Consider the following 17756-nt stretch of genomic DNA (forward strand, 5'->3'; position numbering starts at 1 on the left):
AGAGTTACTCAAAAATTCTTGGAAATATCAGTTTTTGCTACACAAGAGGCACCCATAGCAGTTCATCAAGGAGACAGTGTGATAGTGGGTGACCCTCCCAGAACAACCAGAACAAAGCAATACTCCTTACCCAATGCTTGTGGCTAGCATTTTATTAAAGGCCACTAAGCGAGTAGTACAATTATCTGGGATAAGACCTAACAAAATATACACCTTTTATACCAATGCACAAATTAATGTATGCTGTGAAACCATCCCAGAGTGGCAAATTTTATTGGCCACAGCTCCAAATTTTACACACAGGTCTCCATTAAAGATAACCCAATTCTTACATAATTGGCGATGGATTCTTGAAGAAAAGGTTTCTAAGGTTCCTCTTAAAGAACCAACTATCTTTACAGATGCATGCAAACATAACATTTGTGCTGTATACTCTCATGACTTAACTATAAAGAGAATAGTCAGAACTCCTTTTCAGTACACTCAGCAGAATGAATTGTATGCCCTCATGCTAGCTCTTAGTTATTATCCAGGAGATATAAATATAATATCTGATTCAACCTACTCAGTAGGTGTGGTACAAAGAATTGCCACAACCCAAATAAAATTTGTAGCTTCTAATATATATATAATATATTCTAATATATTCCTCTTTAAGGAAATTCAAGTGCAATTGAGAAAGCGTCCAGGTAAGATTTATATCTTGCATGTCCACTCTCATAGTGGAGTTCCAGGTTCTATTTTTTATGGAAATTCAAAGGAAGATCTCCTTTTAACCATGTTGGCCAATACTCCCTTTATTTCAGGCAGCCCAAGAATCTCATTCTAAATATCATCAGGCTGCTCCAGCTTTACATTTGCAATTTGCAATAACAAAAGAGGAAGCCAGAAACATAGTAAAAGGCTGTATAGCTTGCCTTCTTTTCCATGCTCCTATGCTCCCCTAGGGAAAAAACCCTTGTGGTTTGAGACCCAATGAAATTTGGCAAATCTGTCTTTTATCCATGTTGTAGTACACACCATTTCAAGATTTATTTTTGCAATATCAGTAGCAAAAGAGATAGCCCGAGTGGTCACTGAATTCCTTATACAAGGTTTTGCAATCATGGGTGTGCCACAAGCAATAAAAACAAATAATGGACCTGCATTTACTTCTAAACATTTTTCACACTTTTGTCCACAGTATAAGATTTTACACTGGCATACCTTTTAATTCTCAAGGACAGGCAATAATAGAGAGGAGAAACAGAGACATCAAGACACTCCTCAAAAAACAAAAGAAAGTGGGAGCCCTTTTGGGTAACCCTAGAGAACTTTTAAATTTAGCTTTTTATACTATTAATTTTTTTATTTTTGATGAAGATGCACTGGCTCCGGCAGACAGGTTTTATAACCCACTGAAAGGGCAGTGTCCAATGCAAGCAGCTCCACTATCTTTAGATAATCGCCAGGTGATATGGGAGAGATCCAGAAAGTGGTGAATGGAAGGGACCAGACAGGTTAACTGCTTGGGGGAGAGGGTTTGCTTGTATCTCCACAGATGGAGAAGGAATCAGATGGGTGCCAACGAGCCATATTCACTTTGTCCATCAGACAGAGACGGAGAAGACCCAAGAAACATTGAGTGGTTCCATTGGTGACTGCCCACCACTGAAAGAGCATGGCAGTTATGGCAATTGACTCATGAACATCAAAAATTGTTAATGGGACTGATACAGGATTTCAAAACTCCCAGGAACTTCCCTGAGACATGAAAAGATTGTTGTAGGACTTCAAAACTTGCAGGAATCATTGGATTCCCTAACATGTGAACTAATGGACAATAGATTGGTTCTGGACTATCTCTTGGCTGCTGAAGGAGGTGTATGTGTGATTTTCATTTATATACCATCCTTCTAGGATTTATGGACATGTATATTTATATTATGTATTATATTACTATGCGCTTTTGTAATACCTCCCATGCTGATGGATTTATGTATACCTATTTTAAGTGAGATCCTTCAATCTGTAGGAAATCTGCTAACAATTATGTGGTTTGGGATTCTCACCTCCCTGACAAGTCAGGGAGGGCATGACCACATATGTTCTAAAACAAAAGAAAGCAGGAGATGTAGAGAGCAGGAACTCTGGAGACGTATACTTGAAACAAGGTGTTAACTGATGGAATTGATGAGATGATGGTTCTCTAGTTCACATATATACTTAGTACTTAATATGGTGATATAAAGGTTCTCTAGTTCACATATATTCAGTTTGTGGTAATGATGTAATTGAACTAAGGTATATAAGGTCTGAGAAGGACTGGAAATGATTCATTCCATCTTGGACCAGCCTCATGATGGCCCTCCTGCCTCCTTCACTCCTCCACTAAGACCAAGGACTCAGGCTGATCCCGAGGTCCTCCAGAGATCTAGTCTGGATACTACATAGGAGGACCTGAGCTCAAATCTGGCCTCAGATACATAACACTCCGTAGTTGTGTGACCCTGGGTAAGTCATTTAACCCTCACTATCTCAACAACAACAAAAATAGTATCCTTTCTTCAGAATCCCTTATTGATTATATGATGCAGCTTTCTTATACTCATCATTTGCCTTTCCACTGTCTTGTCACACAACAACAGTGTCAAGACATCTGGCCCAAACTATTATAGAGGGTCAGCAAAAGTGCTTCGAGATTTTGTTTAAGCAAACTAATCTACTTTCTTCCTCCTTTTTTCAACTACGGACCTAATCACTGTCTGTCTGTATTATCTGTCCTAGATACATAGATTGTCAGATAAGTTCTATGGGATATCCATTCAGTTTAATGTTGAAAACAGTCTTCATCCATTTGGTCTTTCTAGTGTGAACAGGACAAACTGCCACTGAATGATTGAAAATTTTTTCCAGGTGGATCTGAAATGTCTTGGGGTTTGATAAAAATCAATGTTATCCACAAATAAGATTATTTGGAAAATTTCACAATTCACAATAAAACTAGTCTACAGAAAGCCTAGCAAGGTAAACAAAGTCATCCCAAAATCAATTAAGGATTAAGACAGAAAAAGGACTACAAGAAGAAAAAAATGATAATAAAATAAAATAGATTGGTAGTTCTTACAAATTACAACAATTTTTCTCCAAGAAGAAGATTGGAACCACTCTACCTGAACCCCAATATCACAATTCCTAAAGTGCTTACAAAGTAGAAATGGTACTAAAGAGAAAAAAAGATAGAAAACATAGCCAGATTGGATCCCTATATAAAGAAGAAATTTTGTTGATGGCAATGCAATCAGGAGAGCATGGAGGGAACAACATACAAGGAAACAATAGGAAGAGAGGATTCCAAAAGCATGGAAAAATCTCAAACTGCTAATATTTTTTAAATGACTAAAACAATATTAATAATTACTGACTTACTGGTGTATTTCTTCTACAAAAAAATTGCACGAACATTATTTATATATGAACTGTGGTCATAGTCAATGAAGTAACTAGAAGGCATTTTTAATGAGGTTACTGTAAAGGAACTTTTGTGCTTTTGCAAATGATATTTAACAATGGACCACATCTACATCATCACACAGCTGACTAAACAATGTAAGTATAAGATCCTATTATGCTTAATGTTTATTAATTACAAAAGAGACAGCATTAACACAGTATATAGAAAAATGGCCTTAGAACAAGAGACAGCTGGATTCAGGTCCAGCCCAGAACATACAATAGTTGTGTAATTTCAATCTCTCAGTACTCTAAGCAATTTTCTAAAACTGAAAGTTTCAGGAAATGTGCTGCCTTACATTGGCAAAAAAAAATATTCTTTACCTATCTGCCATATTGATGAATCACAGAACTAGTCCCTACTCTTAACAACAACAAAAAAGCAATGGAGTCAGGAGAACAAATCTCTACCTTGAAAGATGTGGCAACAGAAATAAATAATCCTGTTCAATAACCTTCAAAAATAAACATTAGATGAAATATACAACAGAGTCAGGCTTCCCATTTGTCACAATTATAGAGAAAATCCAGGTTGAAGGATTCCTAGTAGACCTTTAATCATACACTGAATAAATATGAAGAAATAAATACAAGGTATTTAAATACAAAGAAGTTACTAAGTGGAATCACCACCAATGGGGAAGGGACAACAGCTGAGTTCCATGTAAAAGATGGTGCTTAAGCTACTTACTGAGGAAATAAGGGATTCTGTGAGATGGAGGTGAAGAGGGATTTCATTCCCAATATAGGGGCAGCCAAGGGCAAAGACAAGGAGACTGAAGTTAGAAGCTTATGTGTGACAGACAGGGAGTGGAGGAGGGTACCTCAAGGCAAATAAATTTTGGAGGCTATTGAGAAACCTTTATAATAGTGTAGGGGAGGAGTGAAAGGGGCCTGCACTAAGATGATAACATGAATAGAGAGAAGAAAATGGATTAAAAAAAAAAATGCTGTGGAGTCAGAAATGGCAAGATTTGGCAACTAAATGGATATGTGAAGTTTTGGAGAGCAACGACTGGATCAAAGATAATGCTGAGATTACAAACCTAGGAGCCTCCAAGGACAGCAGTGCCTTTAACAGAAATAGGGAAGTTTAGAAGAGAGGCAAATTTTCTAAAAGATCACAGACACAACTGTTATGTACAATAAAAATAGCCTTTTGTACACTATGTAAAGAAATAAGTAAAGAGGAAGTTAGAAACTGAAAGCCATCATATTACACACATTACCTTTTTTTGCAAGTGACTGGGGAAAACTACTTGACCCTTCATTTCCCATGGGGCTACACTCCTTTGGACTACTCCATCACACTTCCAGCAATATCATCATCCTTTAAAAGAACTTCAGCCCTGGAATTCAGCCCTGCTTAGTACCTTCTGCACCTTGGGTCCCTCTGATTGGACAGAGAATGATGAATTCCTCCCAGACCCTCCATTTAAGGAGGGTGCCCAAGCCACCCATGTCTTTCATTTCTAAACGCTGCTCTATGCTTCTGGACATCATGCCACTTACCTGCCCTTCATTCCTCTGGCTTCCTTTTGGGTGATAGCTTCTCCCATTATATTGCTTGCTTTGAGGGCAGGAATTAACTTTCTTTTTCCTATCTGTAGCCCCCAAACTTAGCACCATGTCTGGCATATGTTGTTGTTCAATCATTTTAGTTGTGTCTGACTCTTTGTGACCTCATTTGAAGTTTTCTGGGGATACTGGAATGGTTTGCCATTTCATTCCCCTGCATTTTTTTTTACAGATGAAGAACTGAAGCAAGGAAGGTTCAGAGAATAGAACTTTCTAACAGGAAGCAGGTACCCAAGTAAATTTAGAGAACCCATAATTGCCATTAATCAGTTCAAGTCACGGGCCTCAGATGAAATCAATTACTGAAAGAACTAGCAAGCAGCAGTTGAATCTGTCAATGATATCTGAAATAACATGGAAAGTGGAAGGAGTATCACAAGATAGGAAAAAAGCAACTGTCCCAATTTTCAAAAAGTGTGCAAACTATAGGCCAGCGAACTTGGTTTTGACTCCTTGAAAAATTCAAGAAACAGATAATCGAAGAGATGAATGAGATCCATCTAGAAAACACAGTGGTGATGATAAAGAGCCAACATAGGTCCTTAAAAACAGGACATAGCAGACTAATATTTTCTTTTTTGATAGAATTTCTTCACTGATAGATGAGGGAAATGAATAGATAAGGTTATCAAAAGCTTTGCTAAAATCTCACTAATGTTATCTTACTATTCTTGTGGAGAAGACAGATGTAGACTAGACAGCACTACAATGTGGTAAATTCAGAATTGGTTGGATGGTCAAATTCAAAAGTCATTAAGAATAGAGTGCTAATTTAGTAGGCGGTCTGGGACTATCCCAGGTATTCTACATTTGGAATTCTTCAGTTTAAAGCTTTGCTAACCAATGATCTAGACAAAAAACATAGCTGATCAAGTTTGCAAACAACACGTAGTTGGAAGGGATAGCAAACACACTTGATAATAAAGTTAAGATCTTGACAAACTATAGAATTGGACTGAATATATTTAGATGAAATACAACAATACAATAAGGATAAATGTAAAATCTTACAAAAATCAACTTTATGAGTTATAATAGGAGAGACATGTTAGACAAATTTTGTCTGGAAGGGAAAATCTGAGGTTTTTAGTAAAGTGCAAATTCAATGAATCAGTAAATGTGATATAATAATCCAAAAAGCTGGGTTACATTGAAAAAAGCATAACCTTTTTTCCAGGAATATGGAGATATGAAAATCTCTCTGTGCTTTGTCTTAGCATAATTTAATAACACTGATTAGCTGAGGAGTATGCAGAGGAGGGTAACCCTCCTCTGGATAATGAAGAGACTTGAAGCCATGTCATGATGACAAGTTTAAGGAGCTGGAAATATATTCAGCTTAGGTCAGGGGGAGGAAAAAAGGACCTAGTATATAAATGTGTTCAAATATTTAAAGGGCTTCCATGTTGGAAGAGAGATTAGACTATTTTTTTTTTCAATTTAGCCCCAACAACCATTCTCTGGAAATGAGGTACTATAGCAAGGCACTGCCAAACTTGGTGAAAAACTTCCAAAATGTCCAGAAGTAGAATAGCTGCATTGAGAGGCACTTCTTCGGAGATACTCAAGCAAAGGCTGGTTAATCAGGCATTTTATAATAGGTTTTCCTTTTTGATCTCTATTGTAACAAGTTGGTCACTGAGGTTCTTTTCCAGTTTCAGATTCTGTGATTCTATGACATATGGAAAAGCCCAATTTCTGAAACTTTTTGCCTAAAACAAGGTTGATATTTTAGGGAGGATATGAGAGGGGAAGAACATTCCAGGGACAGAATGTGACCAGGGAAAAGACTTAGTTCACCTTGGCAACAGTACTGAGAATTGACTCAAAGGGATTAAATATTGAGGCAAAAAGTTTCCAGAAAAACATTGTTGCAAAGATGATCAGAATCTGAAATAAACTAGTGACTATGAAAATGAAAAAAATTTATAAAATCAGAGCTGTACTACTCTATAATTCTCAGCTCCAATTTCCATTTTTAATAGGGCAAATCTGAGACACATTATCAAAGGAAGATAAATGAGCAATGGTGTAATGGTATTTCTTATGGAGGGAAAACTAAGTATGAGGAAAAGTGAATGGTTTGTGCTCTCATTTGATTCTTACAACAAATAGCTGTGGTGGATGTTATCCTTATTTTGGAAATATACAAGATAGGATTTGAACTCAGGTTTTTCTAACTCCACATCCAATACTTTATTCATTGCACCACCTAACCATGAGTAATTATCCTTATTTTGGAAATATACAAGATAGGATTTGAACTCAGGTTTTTCTAACTCCACATCCAATACTTTATTCATTGCACCACCTAACCATGAGTAATCAAGCTAGAGAGTAGCAATTTTGGGTCACCATAGACCTGGGGGGAGGGAGGGAAGGGAGAGGAAGTAATCACAGAAAAAATTCAATTTAAAATATGCCTAAGATTTTTTTTTTAAATCTTTATTTCCTTTCAGCAAAAATCTTCACAATAAGCATGAGAGGGGGCTGGGTCTTAACTGGCTCTTAGTTTTCCTATCCTCAAATCCTTCAAATATTTAAAGGGCTTCCATGTTGGAAGAGAGATTAGACCATTTTTTTTTTTCAATTTATCAGAACAACCCACTACTTTTAGAAATCAACTTCTCCCAACTTCTTAATGTTTCCTTAGCAAGGGAAACTTGCTTCATGCTGCTATCTTGAAAAAATTAACATGTGTACAGAACTAAAAGATGGGAGGAATAATGACCATTTACATAAATATATGTAACAATTGTTTATATACTTTAAATCCTTTAATGTGTAATAAATGTCTAAAAACATTTTTAAAAATAATTGAACCCTAGAACTTTATATATTTATAAATTATTTTAGTCTACAGTATCCATCTCACTGTCTGTCTGCTTCCAGCCTCCCCATTTTCCTATTCATCCTTTATATCACTTCCAAAGTGATAATGCTCAAACCTAAATCTGATCTACTCACTTCACAAGTCCTTATTAACCAACCATATCATGACCATTCTCAAGCATTTAAAGTCCTTTACATCTATAGTTCTGGCTCCAACCAACCATCTCCACATTATTTTATATTAACTTCCTCAACATATTCGACATTTCAGCATAACTTGCTTTTTTTTGTTTCCTAAATACAGGCTTGTCTCCCATTCCTGATATGCTTTGTCATTTTACACTTCTGCCTCTTGGAACACCTGCTTTCCTTCAAGGTTCAACTCAAATACCACCTATTCAATTTCAAAAACTACTCCAAATTACAAACAGTCTTTACCAGCCCACAGAAATGCATCTGTATCTACCATGTATATACTTTGAATTTACATGTCTATGCATATGTAGTTATTCACTCTAATAACATAGAAATTAGGTCAAATTGAATGATCTCATAATGTTACAAAAAACAATTCATCAATAAGCATTTATTAAGCATCTACTATGCGCCAGATATTATGCTAGGCACTGAAGACAGAGAGAGAAAAGTGAGACAGTGCCTTCCACCAAAGGAACTTAAAGTCCACTAAAGAGATGCAGAATCAGAGATCAGTAAATATACAACCTATACAAAACAAATACACAGTGATGGGCTTAAACATGACAAATGAATCAGTAAAGATCTTAAAGCAGAGAAGAATTCTGAAAGGAGCAAAACATTCTAAGAGGCAGAGCTGAAGAAGGAAAGCATGTCAAGCATGTGCAAAAATGTGAGGTGGGAAATTGTCTTTTAAGAGAGAACAGCAAATAAATCCATTTAACTCCACCAAGACTAAGTAGACTTTAACATTCTAAACAAGGAGTCTACTTGATCTTTCAGATAATAAGAAGTTACATGAATTTATTCAGCAGAGGAATATGTGTTACAGTATAAATATGGCAGCAGTAGGATCAGAAAAGGAAGCAACTAGATGGAGGAGACCAATTAAGAGGTTAATGGAATGATTCAGGTAAAACATGAAGGTAGCTTGGACAACGGATTTAGATTTATGATTCCATAATTCTAGATATGGGAGAATAAATGACACTGTGACAGAGAGAAATCATAAGGCTAACTTAGAGCTCTAAAGTAAACTTAAATATGAAGGTCATCTGCTCACCTTTAAATATTTTATAAAGGTGAATCATTATTATTAATAGTACAAAGTCTCTGACCTTATAAATCAAAGAGTTTGATTTATAACATGTAGAAGAATGAAAGATCAAGAATATTTCAAAGAGAAAAAGAATGAGCACTCTACATGACAGTAAATTATAGATAAATAACTACATATGTATATAAATATACATATGTATACATATAGGGCAGCTAGGTAGTACAGTGAAGTCAGTTAGAAAGACTAATCTTCCTATTTTAAATCTGATCTCTGATATTTACTAGATCCCAGACAAGTTACTTTACCCTGTTTGCTTCAGTTCCCTCAACTAAATGAGGTAAAATGGGCTGAAGAAGGAAATGACAAACCATTCTAGTATCTTTGCCAAGAAAATTTTAAATGGGGTCACAAAGTGTCAGACAAAACTGAATCAATTGAAAACAAACACATATTTATTCATAAATATACACATTTACACCACTTATGAAGCAGTAATTTAAGTATTTGAATCCTCTTTCTAGAAATGAGGAAAATTAAACTCTAAGACTTGAGTGAACCTTTCTCTAAGTCTCTCCCCACTCATCCCACTTGAGTGTCCTTTCCCTACTCCATTCTCTCTTTTGTCTCATACTTTTTCTGTGAATTGCCATAATCACTAATTTAAAAAACTCCTTGAGAGATGAGAGTGTATTGCTTTTCATCTCCAGAAACTGGCACTGAAGATACAGTTTAATAAATGTCTGTTAATTGAGGTGACATGCCCATAATTATGCAGTGAGCAGAAGAATTAGAATTTCAACTCAAGTCTTTAGAGAACCACTGATTATCTCTTCCTAGTACATTCCAAGGTTTAGAACTGCAATAAAAGGTCATCCAACTTTACTTAACTTTGTCCTCATGTATAAAACTCATCCCATCAAGACAATTATCATTGCTTCTAAATATCTTGGGTCAAGATTTTGAGCAAGTTTTTGAAAACCTTTGCCAATGTCACCATACTGAAACCTGTGAAATTACCACATACAAATATGAAGTTTTTCTAGAATTCTTAGTGTGCCAATTTAGGAGTCTTGAATTTTAACTACAGAACTTCAATCTAAATTTCATAATTTTAACAACAAAACTTTTAAAATTTAAATAATATAATTAAGACAGTTATCCATTAAGGCCTTCCTCTAAAAGCTTTATGTTCAAGGTTTTACAAAGACCCAGCCAAACTAGAAAGGCTTCAAAAATACATCTTGCTCCCGCAGCTCTGATAGGTAAGCTTACTACTTTCTTCTCCCTCTCCAATAAACTTGCTGCTTTATTAAACTTAGACTTTCAAGACACATCATTCCCTCTCTTGCCTCTGGTCCTATCCTCTGACAACTTCCACTCCAACCAAAAACTTGTACTTTCTCTCTGGCTCTCTAATGACATGTGAGATTTGGTTTTTTGCCTTAGTTTGCCAAAGCCCAAGCCTCCAAGCCACTTTCCAAAAGTGTCTTTGCTATATTGATAAACACTCCTCTTTTGTTTTTCTTTCTTTAGAATAAAAGCAGGGGCTGTCTTACTTACGTGTGTGTGTGTGTGTGTGTGTGTGTGTGTGTGTATTACCAACACTCCACACAGTACCTGGTACAGCACAAGGACTTAATGGTTCTCTCTCTAAAAAAAAATCCCTCAAATGAACTATTTGTCTATTATCTAAGGGCCACATTAACAAAGTTTGAAAGGTTTCATTCTCATTATATTGGCTTGATAGATTACTTTTTCCTGCTACAGCAATTCACAAATATTTTCTACTAAAACAATAGATCTGGATTGCAACCTGTATCATTGACAGAGAGAGTGTCTACATTGCTGAAATCATGCAGCCTTGAAATACTCATAAGCTATGAAATCACATTCATCCTACATAAAGTCTGAGAACCATTTCTTTAAAAAAAAGATGATAGCAATAGATAGTAACTAATGTTATTGCATCTGTCATCCTACATTTCAAAGTGTAGAGTAAATGTTTAAATAAAGTTCAGAATTACAGAGAAATAATATCATTAATACACGAATGCAAGATCTGAGACAAGCAAGTTGTGCCTTGCCTACAATTTATTAACAGTTTGAAGACTATCTATAACCCAAGTGTACTGTCTGACTAGAGCAGCTTCTACTGTACCTGGAGTCAGAGCAATGGGCTTCAAATCTCAGCATTGGATTTAATTAAAGAGTGACTGTAGCAAGCCATTTTCTTTCTTGGCTTCAGTTTTCTCATATGTAAAATGAAAAGATCAAAATAGATGCTTTCCAATGTTGACTACATTAAATTAAAAAGGTTTTGCCTTTTTAACAAGACCAATAGAAACAAGATTAAAAGGGAAATACAAAGCTAGGGAAAAAATTTTCCCAATGTTTCTGATAATGGTCTCATTTCTAAAACATATAAGGGAAAGTGTCAAATTTATAAGACTACAAGTCATTCCCCCAATTGGTCAATGGTCAAAGGATATGAACAATTTTCAGATGAAGAAATTAATTTATAATCATCTTAAAAAGTGCTCTAGGTCACTAATGATTTGAAAAATGCAAATTAAAACAACTCTGAGGTACCACCTCACACCTCTCAGATTTGCAAGATGACAGGAAAAAATAATGGAAAATGTTGGAGGGAATATGGGGAAAATGGAACACTAATACATTGTTGGTGGAGTTGTGAAATGATCCAACCATTCTGGAGAACAACATGGAACTATATCCAAAGAGCTGTCAAACCCTTTAATCCAGCAGTGCCATTACTAGGTCTGGATCCCAAGGAAATCAAAAAGGAGAGAAAAGGAGCCACATGTGCAAAAATGTTTATAGCAATTCTTTTTATGGTAGCAAAGAACTGGAAAATGAGTAGATGCCCATCAATTGAGGAATGGCTGAATAAGTTGTGGTATATGAAGGTAATGGAATGTTAATTGTTCTATAAAAAATGATTAGCAAGATAATTTTAGAAAGACCTGCAAAGATTTACATGAACTGATGCTGAGTGAAACAAGCAGAACCAGGAATACATTGTACATAGCAACAGCAAGAATGTACAATGATCAACTATGAAAGACTTGGTTCTTCTCAGTGATTCAGTGATCCAAGGCAATTCCAATAAATTTTGCATAGAAAATGCCATCTACATTCAGAAAAAGAACTATGGAGACTGAATGTAAATCAATGCATGTTATGTTCACTTCTTTTTTCTGTTTTTTTTTTTTCTCTCTCATGGTTTTTCCCCTCTTGTTCTGAGTTTTCTCTCCCAACGTAAATCATAAAGCAATGTGTATTTTAAAAATAAATTAAATTCTTTAAAAAAAATAGACGTCTTCTAAAATCTTTTCCAGATCTAAGTCCTATAACTGGTAAACCTTCACAAATTACCACTAGCTTCCTGTCTCATCCTACTATCACTGTCCAGTCCCTCTAATTGACTTTCATATGGAAGAAATCTCAGGCTCTTCACAACAATGAAAGCCATACCTATCAATATCCTTCCTAAAATCAGTGCCTAAAATGGAACAAAGTACTCCAGATGTGATCGCTTTCCTAGTCCTGGGTACTCTTTTATGTCATCAGAAAATACATCAGTTTTTCTGGCTACCATATTATACAGGTGAGCCATGTCTATCTTGCAATCTATTAAAAACTGCAAATCTTTTTCTGATGCACTACTATTTTATCATGCATCCTTCATCACTTATTTGTGAAACAGAAGGGAACCATAGGATCCAGCAGAATTAAGAAGCATACTGCATGATGAAGCAATATAATACAATTCAGCAAATGTGGATTAAGCCCCAAAAGATGCCAGTTGCTGTGCTAACTTCTGGCATTACAATAAGGGGGCAAGGAGGAGAGAGAGAGGGCAGTTCCTGCTACCACAGAGCTTACAACCTAATGGGAGGAGGGAGGGAGGACAACACAAAAAGAAGTCTAAAAAACAGGTGAGAGAACTTGAAGACAGCATGAAAATCATGAGGATGAATCCACATAGTGAAGCTGGTGGGAAATGAAGAGCTGATTGAGCTCCTGAGCCTTCTTTACATAGTGGTTTGGGGAAGAGTTTTCTGCTTCCAATCAGAAGAACAGAGGCTAAAGGGGTTGCTGATGGGGTTTGAGTACCCAAAGTGAGGCAACCACCAAAAAGATGAGTTTCCCAGGCAGAAAACTGGGGGAAAGGCAAGAAGGAAAGAGGAGAGAAGGAAGAAGAGGGAAGAAAGGGGGTAGAACCTGGGAAGATGGTGGTAATCTGATCCAAGCAACACAGTTGGTGCTTGGGCACAAGCATGTTCCCATTCTTAGAACTAGAATCCAAGTGAAGGTTCTAGCGAGAAAAGGGAATGCTCCTGTGTGTCTGGACAGCCTGGGCCAGATGAGCACGCTTCTTCAAGTTACCAGGGTGAAAGGCAAAAGCAAGGTAAGGCCTCTCTCTCCCTCCCACCCCCCTTCTGCACACAGGAGAGAGAACTCTCTGCTCGGGTAGCAGAGAGCCTAAGTTCAAGTCCCTGCTCTGCCTCAAAAGAGCTGTGGTCAGACCCCTGGTATCTTGGAGACTCAAGATCCTTGTCTTTAAAATAAGAAACATATATGAGATCACCTTTTTAATACCTAAGGGAAGAAAGGATGATCCAAAGGACAGCAACACACATAAAATATTCTACTCCTAAAACTACCACTGATTGTTCCAGTCTTGGACAAGCCACTATATCTAGTTTTTTTTTTTAATTGTTTTTATTTTTTGTTACATTTTAAGTTCTGAACTATCTCCTTCCTTTCCTTCCTACCCCACACCAGACAAGGTCACCATTTGACACAGATTTATAAATACATGTTAAAAAAAAAAAAAAAACTCAGCAACTCAAGATTCACAACTTTTCAAAACATGTAATAATCCCATTTTCAGAACAGCATCAGGAACTTGTGAAAGCAATATTTCTACAAGTTTAAAAGAAAACAGACAATATCATATACTTTCTGCCAATGCAAGAAAAAAATACACTTTAAGTTAAATTCACAGGACTAACAGAGATATAGTTCAAATCTTTCATTTTAGATATGAGGAACTGAAGCCCTGAAGTTCAATAATTTGCCCCAAATTTAAAAAGTAGGAAAACTGAGATTCAAAATCAGATCTCAAACTCCAAATAACATCAATTCCTTAAGTACTTATTAAGCCTCTAAAATGTACCAGGCACTGTGCTAAGGACTGGGAGTACAAAGAAAGTATGGTACAGTGAAAAGAACATTGAATTTGTTGTCTCTACCTTCAAGAAGCTTATGCCCTACTGTACTCCAAATCTAGTGTCCTTTGCTGTCTCATTTCATTTTATAATCCTGAAGAGACACCCTGGATTCCTATTCAGTTCCCAATATGTCATAAGTAAGCCTTTCCTAATCTCCTAATATTAAAAAATTTTCCTTTTATTCTCTTTAAAAACACAACTGAAGGCTGCCAGACAATGAGCAACAATTTCTGCATTATTTAGCAGATATTGCTTGCCATTCCAGTGACTTGCTTTTCCATGAATTTGTGCTTTTAAGTGATTTTAAATTTCTATTTAATAAGAGAGGGATTGTTTTTAATAAAAACCAGTTATTTCATAGTCTTTCATAATCTTTTCCAAGATTAGACCACTTACTAGTATCAGACTGTGTTGCTCACTGAGAGAGTTATTTACTCACTAATTGGACAGAAGGACAAAGTTATAATTTAGAAAAATCTATATTCTAATTTCTTAAAGTCACTAGGTAGCATAGTGAATACAACATATTTGACTTGGAATCAGGAAGACCTAAGATCAAATCCTACCCCCAAACATTTTTCAGTCTTTCTTTCTTATGCCTTGGGCAAGTCACTTAACCTTTCAGACTCAGTTTCCTCATCGGTAAAAATGGACCTAATAATCCACCTTAAAAGGTTTGGGAAGGATTAAATTGGAGCACTGTGTAACAATGGGGGGTGAAATGAGTTATAGTGGAAATACCACTGAACTCTTCCTCACAAGATTGATATTCACAAACTATTAGACCGGGAAAGAAACTTACATCTAGTCTAGGTCAAATTCCTCACTTTCCAGACAAGAAAAGTAAGTTCCAAGTTCCAAGAAAATTTAATGATCTTCTTCCATGAGGGACATCACTACCAAATGTAGGTGCTTGGGATTTAAATTAAGTTTTGCTGCTGCCCAAATCCTATGCTCTAAGACACAATATGACTTCATTATGTTCAAGTCCTACCTACACAAATCCATTTGATTTTCAGTTCAATTCCATAGGAACGTATTACATGAGTAAAAGCCTCAAGTAAAAGTATTGGAGATACAAAATCAAGCCTGTGCTAAAGTAGTTTATAATCTAGGGCAATGATTCTTCTTCTTCTTCTTCTTTTTTTTTTTTTGGCTTTGCATTTATTTTATTTTCAATATAAACAAGCATTTCCATAACATAGTTACAATAAAAAAGATGATTACATATAAAACTGCAAATTTACCATGTAAAACTTACTATTCCAAGTAAACAATAAAGTTACCATATAAAATTTTTTTTTCTTTTTCTTTTCCCTTCTTCCATCCATCCTAGAGCAAGTGGGTGAAATTGTATGTATGTGTGTGTGTTTGTGTTATTCACACATATTTCCATATATCAGTTCTTTCTCCAGAGGCAGATAATATCTTATGTCCTTTATTTTTAAATTGTGTATTTATAAGAGTAAAAATAATAATCACTAAAAACCATTCTTTAAAGAATATTGTTGTTATTGTATAGTTCTGATTACTTTGTTCTTCATCATTTAATGGAAGTCTTTCCATGCCTTTTAAGATCACTGAGCTCTCATCATACCTTACAGCACAGTATTCTTCTACTACTACTACTACTACTACTACTACTACTACTACTACTACTACTACTACTACTACTACATAGAATAGTATTCTATTCCATCACAACCATATACCACAACTTGTTCAGCCATTCCCCAATTGATGGGGATCTCTACAATTTCCAGTTGTTTGCCACTCCCAATTGATGGGGATCTCTACAATTTCCAGTTGTCTGTCACCACAAAGAGAGGTGCTATAAAGACAGCTCCCATTCACATTTAAAATTACAATCACTATTTGTGAATTTCCCTCCATCTTGTTTTTATGCACTATTTTCTTTCTTAGCTTCTCTTATTACTCTATTCCTATTACCTTATCTTCTACTCCTACCCTAAGACAGCAGTTTTTAAGCTGGTTCATGAGTTCTTATTTAAAAATATTTTGATAACAATATTTTTAAATAATTGTCTTCTTTTGTAATTTATGCACTTAATTTTATGCATTTAAAAATCTTATTCTGAGAAGAAATCCATAATCTTCAGGATACTGTCTGCCAAAAGGATCCATGACACAAAAGAAGCTAAGAATCTCTGCAGCAGAAGCAAAATGCCATGTGGCCAGAAGAAGTGAGAGCTAAACTGTGAAGTTTTAAATTCTAATATAAGAAGTTTGTTCTATATGAACAGAGGAAATGGATGGCATGATCAGATCTGCTATTTTCCCCATTTTACAGCGGAGGATCCTTACTCTAAGAAGAAAGACATAGTTTGCCTACATTCACAAAGCTAGTGATAACATCATTGGAAGCAGAATCATAAGCTGCGCTAAATAATTTCTTGCTCTACTCCCCCTTTTGTTTGCAAGAAGGATTATGAGTGTGGAATGCTAAATATACTGCCAGATGCTATTATATGTTGGGTGTTTCCCTTCAACAGTTATTCTTTGTCATGAAAGAAGTCTCACTGGAAATGAGTGAGAATAAACACTATATATGTATGAAAACGATTGGTATGAAAACAAAGGGTATGAATAAGACATTTTAAAAAGACATTTCCCCATTTTTAGCCTCAATAATATCTGGCTTGCCTATCTCAAAAAGCTTCGGTTAAAAAAAAAAAAAAGCACTTTGTAAGTGATAAGATGCTATGAAAATGACCTATTGTTTAATTATAACAAATTGGAGTTATAAGTTGAAGTCATGTAGACTACAAATGAGAAATTACAACAGTTGAGTCTAACTGATTATCTACTCTTTTGCAAGAAATGTTCAACTCTCTATCCTGGCTAAAGCCAGATTCTTTTTCAGCACAATCAAGATTTAAACTGTTCACATACTGTATCAGTTCTGAATTACGAAATTTAGCCCTGTTTCCCTCTTCCCAACTTATCCCCAAGTTTAGCCATTGGGGAAGAATGTCTGTGGAAGATTTACCTGTTATCTGAAGATGGACAGCACGAACCAAAATGAAACCTTACTTCAGACTGGCCCATAGTAAATGCAGCCCACATCTAACATTATAGGTTCATATCTGAATCTAAAACTTGGTTTCCTCCTCAAATTATCTTACAGTACTTTGGGTCTTATTTGCCATCAAATATTATCCTGTATAGTACCTACTACATACATGTATTTATAGTACAATCTTTCTGAAAGCAGAAAAAAAATCATTTTTTTCATCTGTGTATCTGATGAGGACAAGGGTACCAAAGAAGAGGTTAGGCAGGAATGGGTGAGGTTCCGTGTTCTCCAAGTAAGAGAAGTT

General features: G+C 35.7%; 1 protein-coding gene and 1 long non-coding RNA gene across 5 annotated transcripts in view; one reads left to right on the forward strand and one right to left on the reverse strand.

Annotated features, from left to right (window-relative positions):
• Positions 1-17756, reverse strand: part of UVRAG (UV radiation resistance associated) — a 397709-nt gene that overhangs the window by 309364 nt on the left and 70589 nt on the right. The gene's annotated exons all lie outside the window — the stretch shown is intronic.
• LOC116422580 overlaps positions 13359-17756 on the forward strand; it is a 55508-nt gene continuing 51110 nt past the window's right edge. The window contains exon 1 of the long non-coding RNA XR_004233238.1: positions 13359-13589. This is a non-coding gene — a long non-coding RNA (uncharacterized LOC116422580). The remainder of the gene's footprint in view (positions 13590-17756) is intronic.

The sequence above is a fragment of the Sarcophilus harrisii genome, chromosome 3 (assembly GCF_902635505.1).
Source record: "Sarcophilus harrisii chromosome 3, mSarHar1.11, whole genome shotgun sequence".
Taxonomy (NCBI): domain Eukaryota; kingdom Metazoa; phylum Chordata; class Mammalia; order Dasyuromorphia; family Dasyuridae; genus Sarcophilus; species Sarcophilus harrisii.